Source organism: Pinus tabuliformis, chromosome 1_1 (assembly GCF_031772625.1).
Source record: "Pinus tabuliformis cultivar Carrire ecotype Pingquan chromosome 1_1, CPIR1, whole genome shotgun sequence".
Taxonomy (NCBI): Eukaryota; Viridiplantae; Streptophyta; class Pinopsida; order Pinales; family Pinaceae; genus Pinus; species Pinus tabuliformis.
The window spans coordinates 503828741-503847744 of record NC_142297.1 but is presented as its reverse complement, the minus strand read 5'-3'; the positions used below and the strand labels follow the sequence as shown (position 1 = coordinate 503847744).

The window sequence follows — 19004 nt, the reverse complement described above, 5'->3', positions numbered from 1 at the left end:
ACAAATACATAACTAAAGCTGGTGAGAAACACGCTTAAAGAACTTAAAGGTCAATCGGGAAAAAGGAGTTAGAAATCTTACCCATTACACTCCTGCAGTTCCAAACCGCTTATATCTGCAACGCTAGAAAGGGCCTGTCTCCATTTTTGAACAGTCTTAGGTTCGTATCTCTTTTTCTTTTCTAGCTGGCGAAGGGCTTCAGCATACTTTCCGCAATTGCCTTCATCCTGCGTCCTCCGAAGTTCAGAAGGATTAACATGGTAAAAGACAGGGATAATGGTCGCCCCCGACTTCAGCATCAACAGGAGCTCGTCGAGACACCATTTTGACTCCGCATATCGCGGAGAGAAAATAGCCACATGAACAGAGGCCGTTGCAATAGCTCCTTCAATTTGACAAGTTATATTTTCCCCTTCCTGCATTTCTTCCTGGTCTAAAAAGACTCTGAATCCAGAGGAAAGGAGCCGTCGGTAGAGATGGCTGGCGAACGTTTTCTTAACATCTGGCCCTCTATGATTGAGGAAAACATCGTAAATATAATTGCTGTTGGGAGTTGGAGAGGCTGAGGAGGAAGCTAATGTCTGATTATTCGCCATTAATTATATTGGTGACTGATAAACTGCACTGCGCAAGCAGATGAGAAGATGAAGATTGCAAGAGGGGCAGACTCAGAGTGAGAAGTGCCGTGTTGATCTAAACAAGCACCAGACTGCTTGCTACCGAAAATTAGCAGTATGCTGCTCATCTCTCATATTTATTATTTAAATATTTAACGTCGGTGAGTCATTGTCCGTCCTCTACGCGGGATCCGTATTTTGATGGTGCGATGAGATAGGATATGGGTAAGTTCAGGGAATTGGATTGGCCAGTAACAAAGTTACGTGATGATTTGAAATTATACACCGTATTTGACTAAAGCATAAATAAAAAAATTACATATTAATGATAGTCTGCATCCACTGTGGAAAAAGGTATGATTTGCTTCTTGAGTTAGAATATCACAACTTCATCCAGTAATGTACGTCAAAACCTTCTAAGAAACAAACAAATTTTATTCGAATATGTTTTAATGATTGATTACTTAGCCTGCTGAGGATAACGAGAATATGTTTTTATTAGACCACTAGGTCATTAGAAAATGTCAGAGAGATTGACGGAAAGCCGTAGTCTAATTTGCTTAGAATTTGTTGCCTACTGCTTATAAGTTTTTCATATATGGTTTGGTTTAGTTTGTCTTCCATTTAGCAGGAATTATGAATTTAAATTGTGAATTCTCAACGACTTAAATAGCATTCTAAAAAAAAAAACTATATTTTAATTATCTCTATTATTGAAAATACTTTACTGGAATTGCAAATATAAATTTAAATTTTGAAATCTTCACTATTTAAATCGAATTCTCGAAAAATAAATTATATTTTAATAACCTCTATTATTGAAAATACTTTGCTGGAATTGCAGAAGATTCTCATTGGTATGCATTTTAACAAATGCAAAGATGACACCGAAAGACAAAGCCTTTCAGTACTTTACTCGGAATTCCACCAAGATTCTCATTGTTTAGCTTTTTAACAACTGAAAGGACACTGACAAAGCCTTAATATTTATATACGCGTTTCAAATTCGCGTTCTTCTTACGAGGTCCTTGTGAGGGACACGAAGAAGAAAGTCTTGTAGAACAAGATTATTACTTTTAGCTAAATTAGGGGGACACATTCACAATGCCGTTCTTCATCTCCGTGACGCAGTTCATAGTGCAATTTCGGAGTGTCTTTCCATTTTCCCGCTAACTTCCCTCTTCACGCTGTATTTCAGTCATGTATTGTACATGTGGGAGAATCGCTGTATATTTTAAGAATTCACTGGGCTTTTTTCACATGTATATGGCATTTTCTAAGGGTGCACGACTACCAGAATTTCTGGTTAAGGACGACAGAACAGCACATATTTTTTCTTTTTTATTTCTCAGCATTTTCTTCCCGTCAATGCAACAGCTAAAATTTTAATTTCTTTGTTAAGGATTGGTTCACATTATTTAAAATGTGAAACTAGGAGATGGGCAGTTTTTAAAGAAGATTGGGAAGAACCAACTTGCATTTTTTGCAACAAAAGAGTGATAGAAACGTAATGATATTTTATTAAAGAGTGTAGGTATGAAGTTATCCCTCATTAGTTTATTAGCAAACTAAAAATGAACAGTTTTAGTAAGCTTTTTGAAGAGATAAACTTCACAAAACAACAAATTTCTTACTCAAGATCCATAACAACAGAATCAGCATAAATAAAAATCTAAATATAAATTAAGCTATAGGGAATAGTCCCTTAAACCTGGAGGTCTTGTAGACATCATTAAAACCATTTCATTTCTCCTCGTTTTCTTTTCTTAATCTTCAATTATTTCACCTTGACTTCTTCGTGAATTTTACATAGGCATCAGGAATTCACTGTCTTGTGGACATCATTTCATTTCATTTCCTTTCATTTTATTATACTAAATTATTCAGTTTTTCATGACTTGCTATTAATTTTTCTTTGACTAAAAACATTTAAAATCTATCCAAAGTTTAACATTATGAAATTAAATTTATTATTTTTAAATAAAATCTATTTCTATTTATTTCAAATATGATTGGTTGAAATGTCTCCCCTCTTATTGTGTAATGATGCCAAGAATTGATTTTTGTGTACTCTATTATTAATCACTATGTACTATATCACTAATTACTATGTACAATAAATATAAATCATTTGAAAAATAACATTATATATTAATTACTATGTACCATAAACATAAATGGTTTGTAATTAAATTCAAAAATTCCATTTTCTCATTGGTATAAAGTATTGAATAGACAACTTTTATGGGTTTTATTTTTTAATTTACAAAAAAATAATCTAAAAAATATAAATTTGAAAAAAAATATGTAAAAATAACTTGTGTACAATTTCTACAACTTTCATTATATCAATCTATACTATAATGACATGACATGTATATTATAATGTGAGGGTTATATATAAGAAAAAAATCATTATTCAATATTAAATAAATAATTATTAACTTGTTATTATTTTCTTCAATGTCAATTATATATATATATATATATATATATATATATATATATATATATATATGGTTAAACTTGGGTGCTACGTTTAATAGTGAGGCTGCTTGGTGTCGAGCGTGGAGTAGCGACCGAAGCTCAACGAACCAAGCCCTTTGGAACTCTGGTGTCCATGCAACTGACCAATCATTGACAGGCAGGTAGAACCAATGCATGCTCGACAATCGCCGCTAGTCACCCATGCATACCTCCCCCTCGACGTGTTGTTCCATGCTGTTTTGGCTGGCTAAAACTCCTGCGTCTACAGACTAGTTTTCCTTTCTTCACGATTCAGAGGAATTTGCGTGTTCAAACTAGTTTACAGAGGAATTGTTTTCTCTGTTTCGTCTTTCCTAGTTGTTTATGTCTGCTCTTGCCTAACTTTCCATTTTTCTAATTTTTTCCACCTGGTGTTCGTTCATGCTGGCGGTATTCATGCTCTCCCCTCGGCACGCGCCTGAAAAGAGGTCAGTACATTAACTTATCCTTTTTTCCTGTTAACCTTCTGTAGTTTCTAACTTTTGAACATGTTTCAAGGTATATAGTATGGCGTCCTGAAAAATATAGTGATGATTTAGTCTGGGTGATTCCATGGCGAATTGTTCTTAAGTCTCTGGTCCCTTACAAGTTAATTCTTGTATCTAATCGCTCAACTGTTTTGAGTTAGGTGTTGTTTTAGCTGTCTCTTCATGTCCCTAGTTCTGTTTTGGCTATCCATAATGCTTTCGGCTTTTTTCCTTAAACTGAAGAAATCCATAGTTTTTTACAAATCATGCTCCGACATTCGCTTTAGAATTGGGGCATGGTGGTGCATCGTTGAGATGTACTACTGCTACTTAGTTTGCTAGGAAGCCTCCTCCAATTAGATGTGTTTCAATCCGAGGCTCTGAGCGACGTAAGCATTTTCGATCTAGTGTTTGTAATGGCTTCCTATGGGATGACCGGAAAGAGGTAATCGGTAAATTTCCTCCGGGACTGGAAATCCCGTAGCCTTCCTTCGGAATGAATTTCAAATTTGCTATGGTTTCTTGTCCTTAATATGACGTGTTTTTGTACTTAAGTGTACAGTCAATCTAGGAGCATCCCTCTTTTGTCAAATTGTCGGTTAGCTATCGTCATTCTCTGCTATGATCCCTGGCTAAGAGCTGGCCTATTAATCTGTGCCTGCCTTGTATTGATGGAGCCTTCCTTCCAGAGTCTTCTATGCGCTGATCCCTAAGTATGCTATGAGCCATCCTCCTTTAATTCCCCCCATCTGGCATTTATCTCATCCAAGTGATATGTTCATATTTGGATCAGGGGATGATTAATTTCCTGTACAATCCTGACCTGGAATTTAATTAGGCCCCCTGGGATCTTCTGCCGAGGCGTGATTTTTCTAGAATTGAATGGACGTTGGGTCGGACGCATCGGCCACGGAGGCCATGGTCCGAGCCACCATCTTGGCTGAAAAGGCACGTGAGGCTTCCAAGGTGTCTGCTGGGTGGCAATCCACCCTGGACGACATGATTGTTAAACCATCGTGGCATGAGAAGGATGGGCCCCCCTCTAGTCTTCCATTTCAGAACGCATATAGCAAAGAGGAATCCCACCTGAAGGACGAGCGACTGAGTGAACATGCGAACCATTACAACAAAGCCAGGAACCCGGTTAAAACCACCCCCCCGCCTCAAGCTATCTCTCTGGACAGTTCTCATCTCTCTGAAAGAATTGAAAGCCTTCAGGATCTCGCCTTGGTGGGCAGGTGGCATTTCCCGGAAATGGACGATGCAGCTATGAGAAAATGGCTCGACGACCGGTGGAAACCTTTGATTGGTTATACCCCCATCATCTCCCGCCTCATGAAAGAGTGGTATTGTTTCCACTTCCTGAAGGCCTGTGACTTAGAAGCTGTCTTGAAGGGTCCCTGGGTTTGTGGTAGAAGTTTTCTAGCTCTCTACAGATGGTATATTGGATTCGATCCTTTAAAAAACACTCCATCAAATAATTTGATTTGGGTTAAACTCCCAAATCTCCCTCTGGAAATGTGGTCCATGGAATCCCTCGCAGTAATAGGAAACTCCATTGGCAGATTTGTTTATTTCGATCCATGGTGTCGGGGAGAAAAATATAAAAGGATAGCATGGATTCTCATCGAGAAGGCATATAAAGGGGGATATCCAGATCATATTGAGATTGCGTGGGGGCGCTTGAGAATTAAACAAAGGTTAGATTTTTGGGGTATCCCCTTTAGGTGCTCCTCATGCCACAAAACTGGGCACTTGATAAAAAATTGCAGGCGGCATGCAGTTCCGAAACCAAGGGTGTTCCATCGCAGATTCCGAATTGATTCATCCATTCCCTTTACAGAGAAGATTTCATCGCCTTCAGTCAACTTATCAGCGACCGAACTTGTGGATGAATAGGCCCTTAAAAATCTGGATCCCACTCTGTCTCCGCGGCTGACATCTCAGGATTTTTCTTATGGGCCCGATACCAAACCGACCTCCTCAGCAAAGCCTGTTTGCTCCGATATAAATAGGTTTTCATCTAATCTTTGCTCGCCCATTCCTGAACCTACGGATGATAAGGTTGTCCCCTCTCCTGCGCCCTTACAAATAAAAGATTTTATCGTTGGCTCCCACCCCATAGTGATTTCATCTTCCTCCCCGACGCCGGATAAGAATCTTCTTCCCTCCTCAAAAGGCAAAGAGCCTTGGGTGGCGGCCACTCCTTTCAATTCCCCTGAGTCATCTCCAGTTAATAGGTGTGACAGTGATATTGATTTTTTTCTTAGTAAAAAATCTCTCGAGCTGGAACCTTTGACCATTCATAAACCGAATAGCCCTGCTTCTCCATTCATAAGCCCAAATTCTGCAAGGAATATTACAGTAAGAAAGAAACACAATGGAGGGAGTCGACATTTTAGGGGGAGAACGATTGTTTCAGATTGTGGAGTAAGGAACTTATCACTTATCGATGTTCCCATATATGATATGACTGAATCACAGCCTCTTAGAGCGAGCATGGCTGGTGAGCCGTCCAAATGACTTTTATTGTATCCATGAATATTAGGGGTTTAGGCGCAAACCCAAAATTCTTGGCGCTAAAGGACATCTTCCATACAGCTCGGCCAAAAATTATTTTAATCCAAGAAACCATGCACAACAGTCAGGTTTCCATATCTTACTTTAGGAAAATGTTTCCTTCATGGTTTATGGTTGCCTCTGAGGCAAGAGGCCTGTCAGGGGGGCTGGCAGTCTTATGGGATCCTGATTGGATCAGTGCCAAAGCCTACAAGTGTTTTGCTGGTATTCTTATTTCGGCATTTATCAGAGGTCAAAGATTCCAAATTAATATTTTGAACACCTATGCGCCCTATAAGAACAGATTCCCTTTCTGGGAAAAAATGTTTGCCTCGGAAATTTTTGAACTTGAATCTCTGATGATTGCAGGAGACCTAAATCTAACTTTAAGCTCTGATGAATGCTGGGGTAACTGCAGAAAAAGAGACCCGCTTGCTGACCGTATTAAGCTGGAACTTCTTAATAAAAATCTTGTGGATATTGCTCCTACAAAAATGATGCCTACGTGGGATAACGGAAGGTCAGGAGAAGCGTATATTTCTAAAAGGATTGATCGTTTCATTCTGCATGCTAGCATTATAGACAAGATGGGCATGCCTATCTCATCCATAGGGAACGCCTTTACATCTGATCACAGGCCTATTTTCCTCAGCTGGCGGGAGAAGGGCTTCAGAATGGGATACCCCTTCAAATTCAATAGAACATGGTTAGAGGACCCAGATTTCAATAAAGTCATATCTAATGCATGGAAGGATCTATCCGTAAGAGATTTGTCTCCCCCATTTATGACTTTTAGAGAAAAGATGGCGGTTCTGAGAAAGGTGGCGAAGGAGTGGCAATATGATAAAAGAAAAAGGGACAGACAGGCGCTACAAGACATACAAAAGGAGATGGACAGGATTTTAGGGTCTATGGATGCAAATGTTTTTCCTCTCAGCATGAAATGCCGCATAAGAGATCTTGAAAAAAAAAAACAAAAGCTTTTGGAACAGGAGGAGGCCTCATGGAGGCTCAAAAGCAGGGCAATATGGCTAAAGGATGGTGACCGGAACACTAGATTTTTTCATAAATTTGCAAATGCCAGGCGGGAAAAAAATACAATTTGGAGAATTAATGATGGTAAAGGTGGTTTTTTTGTATCCCAACATGATATATCAAATGAAGCTGTGAGGCATTTCAAAAACCAATACAAAAGAAGGGAAGTCTGTGATTTTCAGGATACTCTTTGGGGTATCGAATTGGCTCCACAAATGTTCGATGATGAGAAAAACACGAGCCTATTTCAGCCAATCACAGAAGAGGAACTCCTTGGAATTCTCAAAGCGTTCAAAAAGGATAAGTGCCCAGGCCCGGACGGCTGGACCATAGAATTCTTCTCTCACTTTTTTGACATCATCAAAAAAGACCTGCTGAGGATGGTTGAAGCATCTCGTATGTCTGGAAGTATTCACCAGATCACAACATCCACACAGATTGCTCTAATCCCAAAAAAGGCAGAAGCGGAATCTTTCCAAGATTTTAGGCCGATCTCATTATGCAATATTTCTTTCAAAATCATCACCAAAATTATTGCTGAGAGAATGAAATCGACTCTGGCCACTTTCCTCTCCAAGGACCAACATGTTTTTTTAAAGGGGCGCAACATTTTGGACGCAGTTGCTATTACACAGGAAAGCCTTTTTTCAATGATATCAAGGAAAACAGATGCGGCCATACTAAAAATTGATTTGCAGAGAGCCTACGATTGTTTAGATTGGGGATACATTAGATGTTTATTGGCAAAGATCGGCCTAAAATTAAATTGCATCAACTGGATTATGTCATGCGTTGAGAATGTCCACTACTCGGTCATTATAAATGGAATGCCTTCTCCTTTCTTCCCAACGGAAAGGGGTCTTCATTAGGGGTGCCCCCTCTCCCCTCTTTTATTTATTCTGGCGATGAACTCTCTCAGCCTTCAGATTAACAAAGCAGTGGCCGAAAATAGATGCAGGCCGGTCAGGATTTGCAGGGACATCTATATATCTCACAACCTCTTTGTTGATGACGTGCTCATCTTTGCTATGCTTTGCAGGGTATCCTGGATTTGCCTAAACGACATTCTTAATAGATTCCAGAGAGCTACTGGGTTACATATTAACAGAGGAAAATCTACCCTTTTCCACAATGATTCAAACATGGAAATGGTGAATTGGATCGCTGAACTGCTTGGTATAGAATCGAGATCGCTTAAAGAGGGTTTGAAATATCTGGGATTTCAACTGAAGGCCAAGGGCTACTCCAAAGCGGATTGGCAATGGGTGTTGGAAAGATACTATAAAAAGATCTCGACTTGGGAATATAAGACTCTTTCCTTGGCAGGAAGATTTGTTTTAACGCAGGCAGTCTTAGCGCAATTAGCTGTTTATTGGGCTCATATTTTCTACCTTCCAGCAAGTATTATTCACAAAATGAACAAACTTTCGGCAAATTTTATATGGGGCGGAAGATCTAATCAGAGCAAAATACATTTGTCTAAAATGGAGAAGATCTCTTTACCAAAGAAGCTTGGCGGTTGGGGTTTGCTAGACCTACGAACATTTGGAAAAGCGCTCTTATGCAAAGCGCTGTGGAGGGGTATTTATGGTGACGGACGTGGAGTTTAACTATTAGAAAGAAATATTTGCAAGGTAAAGATCTGGAATTTTGGTTCAGGAGGGGATCAATCAGAATCAGACAAGGATCTGCTATCTGGCTCAGCCTCCGGAAAGTTCAGCAATACTTCTTAGAGAATTTGAGATGGAGCCTTTATTCTGGCAGCCGTATCTTAATTGGAATCGACTCCATTATGGGCGGGCGAGAATGATTTTTCTTCCCTGAAAACCTCTTACACTTTTTTTACAGGAATGGTATTTTTACGTGGGATAAATAAATATCGACCTGGAGCGGCCCTATTCCTTTATGGAAAGATGGCCACGATCTTCATCTGCCAGACCCGCTGATTCCGATATGGAAAACTGTAAAGGATGCTCTTTGTAGTTTTGGAAGCCATCGCTCAGGGACAATGGATCATCTTATGTGGATTGTGCCAAATGCAAAGCTTCCGGCTCATGTTAATGATATCTACGTTGATATGATTAATTCTAAGGCATCAAACTCTTGTTCCATATATCCTATGAGTTTCTGGAAGTCGGGATGCCTTCTCAAAATGATTATGTTCTTGTGGCTGGTTTTCAACAACAGAAATTTGACTTGGGAAAATATGAAAAAAAGGAGCTGGCATGGTCCGAGTAGATGTGCTATGTGCGAAGCTGCGGAGGAATCCAATCTTCATATGTTCTTCCAGTGCAATTCCTCTCTTCAGATCTGGTATGAATTCTCTCTGCTTTATGGTTTCCCTCATGTTGTTTTTGTTTCAGTCCAGGTAGCTTTTCAATGGTGGTGCGCTCAAAAATATTCATGGAGATTTCTGTTTATCATTGCCCTATGGTGCTCATGGAAATGGAGGAACGCCAAAATCTTCAAAGACTCAAAAGATCCTCTTAATTCAATCTTGCATCATATTGTTTCCATCCACGATGTGATGCCATTAAAACAGCCCAAATCGAAAAAAGATCGCAAAAAAGAGGTTGAAAACCCTCTCAAAAGTGTTCCCTATGCTTTCTTTGATGGGGTTGAGCAGAATAATATATGTGGATGTGGTGTCCACGTTATTATGGACGAGAAGCTACAATACTTTTTATCATGGAACGGTGGTAATGGCTTAAACAGCTTGGCTGAAGCGAGGGCTCTTGCAGGACTACTTTCCTTCTGTGTGTTTTTTGATATTTAGAACATTTCAATTTATGGCGATTCAAAAACGATGATCGACCATGTAAGGGGAGACTGCCACATCAGTTGTCCTCATTTGTCTGGGTGGATGGACAGGATTATGTTTTTCTGGGGGAATATGAAACAGTGCTCAATTCACCACATCTTCCGTTCCCAAAATGTTCAAGCTGACTGTCTGTCAAAGAAGGGGCTGACTTTAGAGTCTGGTTCTTGGTCTATGTTGGTTTCTGATGGAGAGCGCTCTTGCTACATCCAGGACTTTTCCATCCCTGGGTTATGAACCCTTCTTTTCATCTTTTTGCGTTCTCTACTATACATCTAGTTTTTTTGTTATATGTGTATAGACATCTGATGCTCCTTTTTTCTAAAAGACTGTTTAGCTGTGATTTTGGACTGATGATGTTAGGCCTCCTTTGGGATGTCCTATTTCTGCAAGTTTTTGATTTCATATGCTGGCAAGCTGGCTATTTTTGAGCCTTTATGTATCATCTGAACTTTTATATTGACTCAATATAATACTATGAAGCTTTTTCTCTCTGAAAAAAAAAATATATATAACTTTTATCTACCAAAAAAATGTTTACCATCCATCCATTACTTTGGAGAAACTTATCACCCTCGTTGATTAATAATGACTATGTAAATAAAAAATTTAATGCTAAATTTTTCCTTCGATTAATTTATTTCATTCACTAGCCTAATCCAATTGGAGATATAACTAATCAAAATTCACATAGTTATGAGCATTATTATCTTTCTCATCCATATTTCCCTAGTGTGTAATATACATGGCTAACAGTACATGACAATACTTCATGCAAGGGTTTATTTTCCAATCATTTCAAATGCGTGGTGGATATGGCTAAGAACTTCAACAGCTGAATCAAGCGGCATATGTTAATCTTGAAGTTCGGCCATCACATTGGTCCCACCACTTCGAGAAGCGGACAATCCCTGTGGATCTCGGCGGTGGGAGCTCTGTACACTGGGCCATTTTCAGATTGTGCATAATTCAGTCGGGTGTATTTTCTACTTGCAGTCGCTTGGGTGAGTAAGCAAGTATTAGTTGGGTGTATTATCATTGTGCATGATTTAGCTGGGTGCATTATCATTGTGCATGATTATGGGTGTATTTTTTGTTGTTTATTTTCTCAGGTTTGAGTAAGTATTATTATTATTTAATTGTAATTTTTATTAATTTCTGATTTTTATATATTATTTTTAGATTAGATTATTAGAATTATTTTTTTTAATATTATTTTTAGATTACATCATTAGAATTAGTTATCTTTCATGTGTGGTCGATTTTTTGTATTATCTAATTTTTTTAATGTTATGGAGTGATTTTTATTGTGTTTTTAATTTCTCTATTATGCAGTTGTTTCGCATTTTCATTTTTCTATATTCTAGCTCTATTTTAATTTTGCTATGTAAGCCACTTTGGAATTTCATTACAGTTTGATGGTTTTGAAAAGTTAAAGATATTTCTCATTTCTTGCACTTCAGAATTTAATCATGGAAATTTCCCTTTGTTGTGGCAAAAGCATTTTCATTTAATTAACAAAACATTTCCATTTCATCAAGGCACTATTTAAACCATGCATATAGTTTTTCCACCCCATTAATGCATGCTCAATCTTTTAAAGTCTTGCAAATATATCTATTGCTAATTTTTGCACTACTAAATGCCGAAGTATACCTCTAGCTATTAAAATTGGATATCAAGCTTTTCATAATCCACTTATCCATCGTAAGTAAGAATACTAATATTTGGTTTAGACTTGAATGGTGTGACAAAAGTTGTAGAAAATGAATTACCATTAATCAAGACTTGAAGCTTCGATCCTTGAATCTTCTTCTCCATTCTTAGATTCTATTATTAAGGATTCTTCCTTCTTTATCATCATCTTAATGAGATGGGTCATATGTATAAGCTTGACAATGATTTACTAAGACAAGGAACCAAGCTTCTAGTTTTCTTTTTGTTTCTCTCATTATTCAAACCCTTCCAAATGAATGTGAAGATGTCATAACTGTAAAATAACCTCAAAATTTTGGCATAACCCTTTATGAACATCATAAGGTAGAATAACTAAAGAAGAACATAGAAATGCCACATAAGTCAACCAACCGCATGTATATCACAATACATCATAATGATTTAGGAACATTACGATGAAACATAACCCTTGAGGAAGATACAAGGTGAGATAACCTCTAAGGAATGATGTAATGTGACAAAATCATGATAAACATAGTAATTTGACATAAGTCAAAGAATTTGAATGTCATGATGTGATGTAGAATTAGTGATTATCACAATTAAACATAACCCTTGGCATACATCATAAAGTAACATAACCCTTGATCAATGTCACAATGTGACACAATGATTGAGGAATGCAGTAATTCAACATAAGTTAAATAAGATGAGTATAATTATAGTGACATAAGCATAGTTAATCATGGGAAGCCATTGACAAACATAGTCAATCATGGTTATCCATAGTCTACCTATGTTAGGAAGATTCAACTAAAGTAAACCATGGTCAACCATAATAAGAGAAAGGTTAAAAATAATGAACCATGGACAACTAAAGGAACCATGGTTAACATAAGTCAACCATGATAAACGCCATAATACTAAATAACCTAACCTAACCCTTGGGAACATTGCATTATGACATAGCCAATGAGGAATATAGCAATTCTACATAAATTAACCAATATAAAGGTCACTATGCTACATAACCATTGGGGAACATTAAAATCAAGTATATCCTTTCATGAATAATGAAATGCAACAAAATCCATCAAAAACACTATAGTTTAGCATAAATCCACGAAGGATAACTTTGCAATGTGACATAAGGAACATCCCAAATGTGGCATAGCCCTTGGTGAATGTTTCAATGCAACAAAACCATTGAGGAAGGTATACATTGCATATAAGCTTACTAAGATGAATATCACAATGCATCATGACCATTGAGGAACATCACATACAAACATAACCCTTAAGGAATAACAAAAAATGACACAACCCTTAATGAACATTGCAATGTGACATAATCATTGAGGAACTTTGAAATTTGATATATGTCATTGAATATTTATATAAATGCAACATAATCTTCAAGGAACATCACAATCCAACATAACCCTTCAAGAACGTCACAATATGACATAACATTTTAAAGGACATTGCAATACAACACAACCATTGAGGAACATAGTGATTCAGCATAAGTTAACTAAGATGAAAATCGTAATATAACATTACCATAGTAAAGGATGGCTAAAATTAATCATCATGGTCAACCATAATCAACCATTACTAAGCATAATGTACATGGTAAACCATATTTGACCAAAGCTAACCATAGTGAACCATCACCAATCAAAGACAATCATTGTTAACATAAGCCAACCATGATAAAAATCACAATATGAAATATTCATAGAGGAACATCACTATCCAGGCTAACCCTTGAGGAATATCAGAATCCAACATATCCTTTCATGAACATTACAATGCAACAAAACCCTTCAAAAATTCGACATAATTCCACCAAGATCAACATCAGAATGTTACAAAACCATTCAAAAATATCACAAATATGATATAGCCCATGATAAATGTTACAATGTAACACAACCATTAAGGAACATAAAGAATCCATATAAGCTAACTAATATGAATATTAGAATGCATCATGACCATTTATAAACATCCCACTAAAACATAACACTTAATGAATGACGTAATATGACATAACCTTTGATGATGTCACAATGTGAAATAAGTGTTATGTTGCAGTTTTACAAATTCGTCGATGATGTACATCATAATGCGACTTAATCGTGAGGCAACATCACAATCCAAATATAACCCTCAAGGTATATTGTAATATTACATGACCCTCAAAGGACATCATAATGCATCATAGCTATTGGGAATGTAGCAATTCAATATGAGTCAACTAAGTTGAATTTCATAATATAACATAACCATTAGAAACCACAATCAACCATAGATAACCATGATCAACCAAAGTCAACTTTATTTAAACATGGACAACCATAGTCATCCATAGCTAGCTATGGTTAACCATATTCAATCGTAGCAGTCAACCATACTAAAACCAAAGTCAACTAAATACGACCAAAGTAAAACATTGTTAACCATGATCATCCATAGTCAACTACAATCACCAGGGTTAGCCATAGTCAACATGCTCAACCCTTTTCAATCATGGTCAACCAAAGCCAACTTAAGCCCACCATAGTTAGACATGTTCAACCATTGAAATCGAAAGTTAATCATAATCAACTAATGACAAACACATTCTACCATAATCAACTTTAGCCAAAGATATTCAATTATAGTTTACCAAGTCAAACATAAGTTAACCAAATGTAAGCATTCCCAAGTTACCATAGTCAAACACATTCAACCAAAATTAACTATAGTAAACTATATTCAACTTTAATATGCCATAATAAAAAATGGTAAACCAACTTTAACCATGGTTAATTGTAGTCAATTATGGTAATCCTTGGTTAACTATGGTCATCCATATTCATACATGGTCAACCATATCCAAATATGGTTAACCATGGAAAGCCATGGTTAAATAAGGCCAATCCATAAACACCCAATGTAATAACCACTTCCCCCAATTACCGCATTAGGGTGGTGTTACTTCATTAGGGTGGTGTTACTGTCTAATCCAACTCCTCTTGTACAGTTAGAAGAATGGGATATTATATATATATATATATATATATATATATATATATATATATATATATATAACTAGCATTTGCACCAAATGTTGCAAAGGAAACGCCGTAAAGCATAAATTGAGGAGCAATGGCGACATAGGAAAAGGAAAATCTAAATAAGATGCAAAAATGTGCATAAACTGAGGAGCAATAGTGACATAGGAATATGCAAATCTAAATAAGATGCATAAATTTGCATAAATTGAAGAGCAATGTCGACATAGGGATAGGCAAATCTAAAAAAGATGCAGAAATGTAACAATCAACATCTGGGGACATTCGTTCCCACGTCACACCTCCTTTAATAAAATCTCTGTCACGATGGTGCACATGCAAGCCTATACAACTTGTACCAAATTTTAGTTCAGGATTGCGTTGACAACGAAGAGCCACCTAGAAAAATTCTTTGTTTCTGTTTGAGTTAAAAATGTTTTCATGGTGTACACCCAGTTTGGATACCAACTGTCCAGAATAGCACGTTTCATTGTATTTTCCTTCATTTCCGGTATAACCAGAATCACCACTGGAATTCACATGGAAAAATAATTCAGTCTCTATTAATGCCATTAAATGCAATACACATATTAGATATAGGTGCACAGTCTCTATCATCTCATGTTGGCAGAAGCAGTAAAAATGATTTCAATTATTGAGAAGTAAATCAGTCATATAATCCAATCTAGCACAAAATTAACACTCATGGCATCCATCAACATCATGGATTGGTTAAATTTGCAGGTATGGATTCTCCCATATTCTATTATTTCCTGCTATTTCATGACCCTTCACAGTTTAAAAAATTGATAGCTTCTGCAAGTTGTAATATTACCAGCCATTCAAATTTGAAATGAATTAATACAATCAAACAGAATACGTAGCCCACATTCTGTCCAAATACGATTTGAAGGCTCTGGATTCATAAACCAAAGAAATTTGCAGGTCCAAAGGAGGCTCTTTGAAAATGTTTCGACTGACTTTGTAAGAGTGTTGATATTCATTTGTTATTGTATTAAAAATGGCTGATTCGAACATGTGAATCCTCACTTTGGGGGTCATCATGTCTCTTACATATGCAAATGGCAACTAATCCCGAGGATCGAAGATTTCTAATTCATTGAATAACAGGAAAGAAAATAGCTTCATTGGAAGGGTGTGCTTTCTCAATATCAGTGTAGTATCAGCCACATCTGTAATGCCAACAATAACACACAAAATCAAAAAATCAGTTACAGAGAAAACCAACCTCAAAATAAATCTCATATGCTATCACATTAAAACTTCACCATAATTGAGCAAAGCTGAGTTCTCATACCACTGCTTGAGGGAAGATTTTCATAGCTCTAAGGTTGCAAGCCATCGGCACAGTAACTGTCCATTTGATACCTCACAACTTCTTTGCTCCACTTTCTCCATATGACTGTAAAAACGGCTTCCTCCATGGTATGAGTATTGTAAGTATGCTTTGAGACAGCAATATCAACGTTGTGAGTTACAAGGAGATTTTCCAAAATTAACAAAGGATCAAGAACAAGTTGTAGCTTGGCATCCATCCAAATGTTGTAAACACAGTTTGGGAAAAGCCTGTGGGAAAGATACTTGGGTATGAGGCCATTCATTACAGATTCCTTGTATGGCAACTCCCTGACCAAAACAATGTGCCAAATTCCAATTCTATGAGACTCATTGGGCTTGATCTGGTATCTGACAAGAAGTGTGAGAGTTGCATTGTCCATAAACATGAAGAAACAAACGTTTTCTGTTGTGATTTTCCTAACATTCTTGGGTTTCTTAATCTTGCATAGGCTCCAAATATAGTTGAAATTACCACACCCCCCTTGCACTGTTCCATGACCTTCCTGTCTTCTTCAGACACAAGGAACCCTGGGGTACGGTAATTGGAAAAACCACAAGGCAAATCAGTGCCTTAAGAATAATTGAATACCTTTTTCTTTCCTTCACATCCAGATTTCCACCGAAGGTCACTCGACCTGCTGCTAAATTGGGGTTTTCAGGTCCTTTCATGTACTGTAGCCGAGATTTACCAAATAACTCTTCTTTCTGAATCTGATGAACAATAGCCGAGACTGCCATCAACAACGAAACATAGTTTTAGCCTGATTGCTTTAACAGACATGCATGCCATAAGGTAATGTTTCTTGATAGATCTCTCAAATTGTTAAATATGAGGATCTCTGATTACCTGAAAACTTAGAATATAAGTGGAAAGACTAATTCTCCATGGTTGTGGCTTTCCTGAGAAAATACTTCTCCGCTCCATAATCTGAAGGGTATTTGAGGAACTGCATTGCAAAAGACAATAGAAAATTGTATATTAATACCCATCATGATCGAACCTTTTAGGACTCATATAAGCACAAGTGCCCACAAAGGAATTGCACTGGGCCAAAGTATGAGACAACACAGTTCTGACAACGAAATCGGGAATCTTGGCTTCTCTTATTGATCAGTAAATTGGAGGGCTTTATATCACAGTGAACAATTTTGTTTTGGTGCAGGTAATGCAATCCCTTGAGCACCTGCCTGGCAACCTCAGCCAAATAGTGTTCTGGGATTTTCTTGTGGGTTTGAGGAACCTACGCAAGGGTTCCACCGTCCATGTAGTCCAACACAAAAGAGACTCATATATTTGTATCGTCTCAAATCAACATCTGTCCCCACATTGCACCTCCTTTAATAAAAACTCTGTCACGATGGTGCACATGCAAGCCTATACAACTTGTACCAAATTTCAGTTCAGGATTGCGTTGACAACGAAGAGCCGCCTGGAAAAATTCTTTGTTTCTGTTTGAGTTAAAAATGTTTTCATGGCGTACACCGAGTTTGGGTACCAGCTGTCCAGAAGAGCATGTTTCATTCTATTTTCCTTAATTTCTAGTATAACCAGAATCACCACTGGAATTTACATGGAAAAACAATTCAGTCTCTATCAACTCCATTAAATTCAACACACATATTAGATATAGGTGCACAATCTCTATCATCTCATGTTGGCAGAGGAAGTAAAAATGACTTCAATTATTGAGAAGTAAATCAGTCATCTAATCCAATCTAGCACAAAATTAACACCCATGGCATTCGTCAACATCATGGATTGGCTAAATTTGTAGTTATGGATCCTCCCATATTCTGTTATTTCATGACCCTTCACATTTTAAAAAATTGATAGCTTTTGCAAGCTATAATCTTAGCATCCAATCAAATGAATTAATACAATCAAACGGAATATGCAGCCCACATTCTGTCCAAATACAATTTGCAGGCTCTGGATTCATAACCCAAAGAAATTTGCAGGTCCAAAGGAGGCTCTTTGAAAATGCTTCGATTGACTTTGTAAGAGTGTCAATATTCATTTGTTATTGTATTAAAAATGGTTGATTCGAACATGTGAATCCTCAGTTTGGGTGTCATCATGTCTCTTACATATGAAAATGGCAACTAATCCTGAGGATTGAAGATTTCTAATTCATTGAATAACATGCAAGAAAATAGCTTCATTGGAAGGGTATGCTTTCTCAATATCAGTGCAGTATCAGGCACATCTGTAATGCCAACAACACACAAAATCAAAAAATCAGTTAAAGAGAGAACCAACCTCAAAACAAATCTTAGATGCTATCACACTAAAACTTCACCATAATTAAGCAAAGTTGAGTTCTCATACCACTGTTGTAGGAAGCTTTTCAGAGCTCCAAGGTTACAAGCCATTGGCACAGTAATTTTCCATTTAATATCTCACAACTACTTTTCTCCCCCCACTTTCTCCACCTGACTATAAAAATGGCTTCCTCCATGGTATGAGTATCATAGGGAAACGATAAAGAATACCAAATGTAACCAATTACATGGAAAAAGCAATAAAGGCCTTGTGCGTTGGGGCGCTGAAGGAGAATTGTCACTATGTCAGCTACAAAATATATCCATCCCATGCTATTAATTTATTTTTGCACACAACTTAGAAACTGATTAGAAGCATATGTTAACAATAACATAGAAAAACTTTAATGTACATTTTGCTGAATTTAACAATAGTATTGGCTTATTAGATTATGTTTGGAACAACTTAGCAAATGAAACTGAAAATTTTGGGAGTTTTATATGCCATTTATGCTTTTTATTTACCTTTGTTCTGTAGGTGATATAGACCTTGATATAGAATTTATCTCTATTCCACGTTTCTTGGCTGCATTCTTCATCTTGGGATTTGCAGGATCGCCCT

General features: G+C 37.1%; 1 protein-coding gene across 1 annotated transcript in view; it reads right to left on the bottom strand.

Moving 5' to 3' along the window:
• Nucleotides 1-710, bottom strand: part of LOC149213980 (uncharacterized) — a 28262-nt gene extending 27552 nt beyond the window's left edge. The window contains exon 1 of the transcript XR_016250879.1: nt 82-710. The gene's annotated coding sequence lies outside the window, so the exon portion shown is untranslated. The remainder of the gene's footprint in view (nt 1-81) is intronic.
• Nucleotides 711-19004: the final 18294 nt, after the last annotated feature.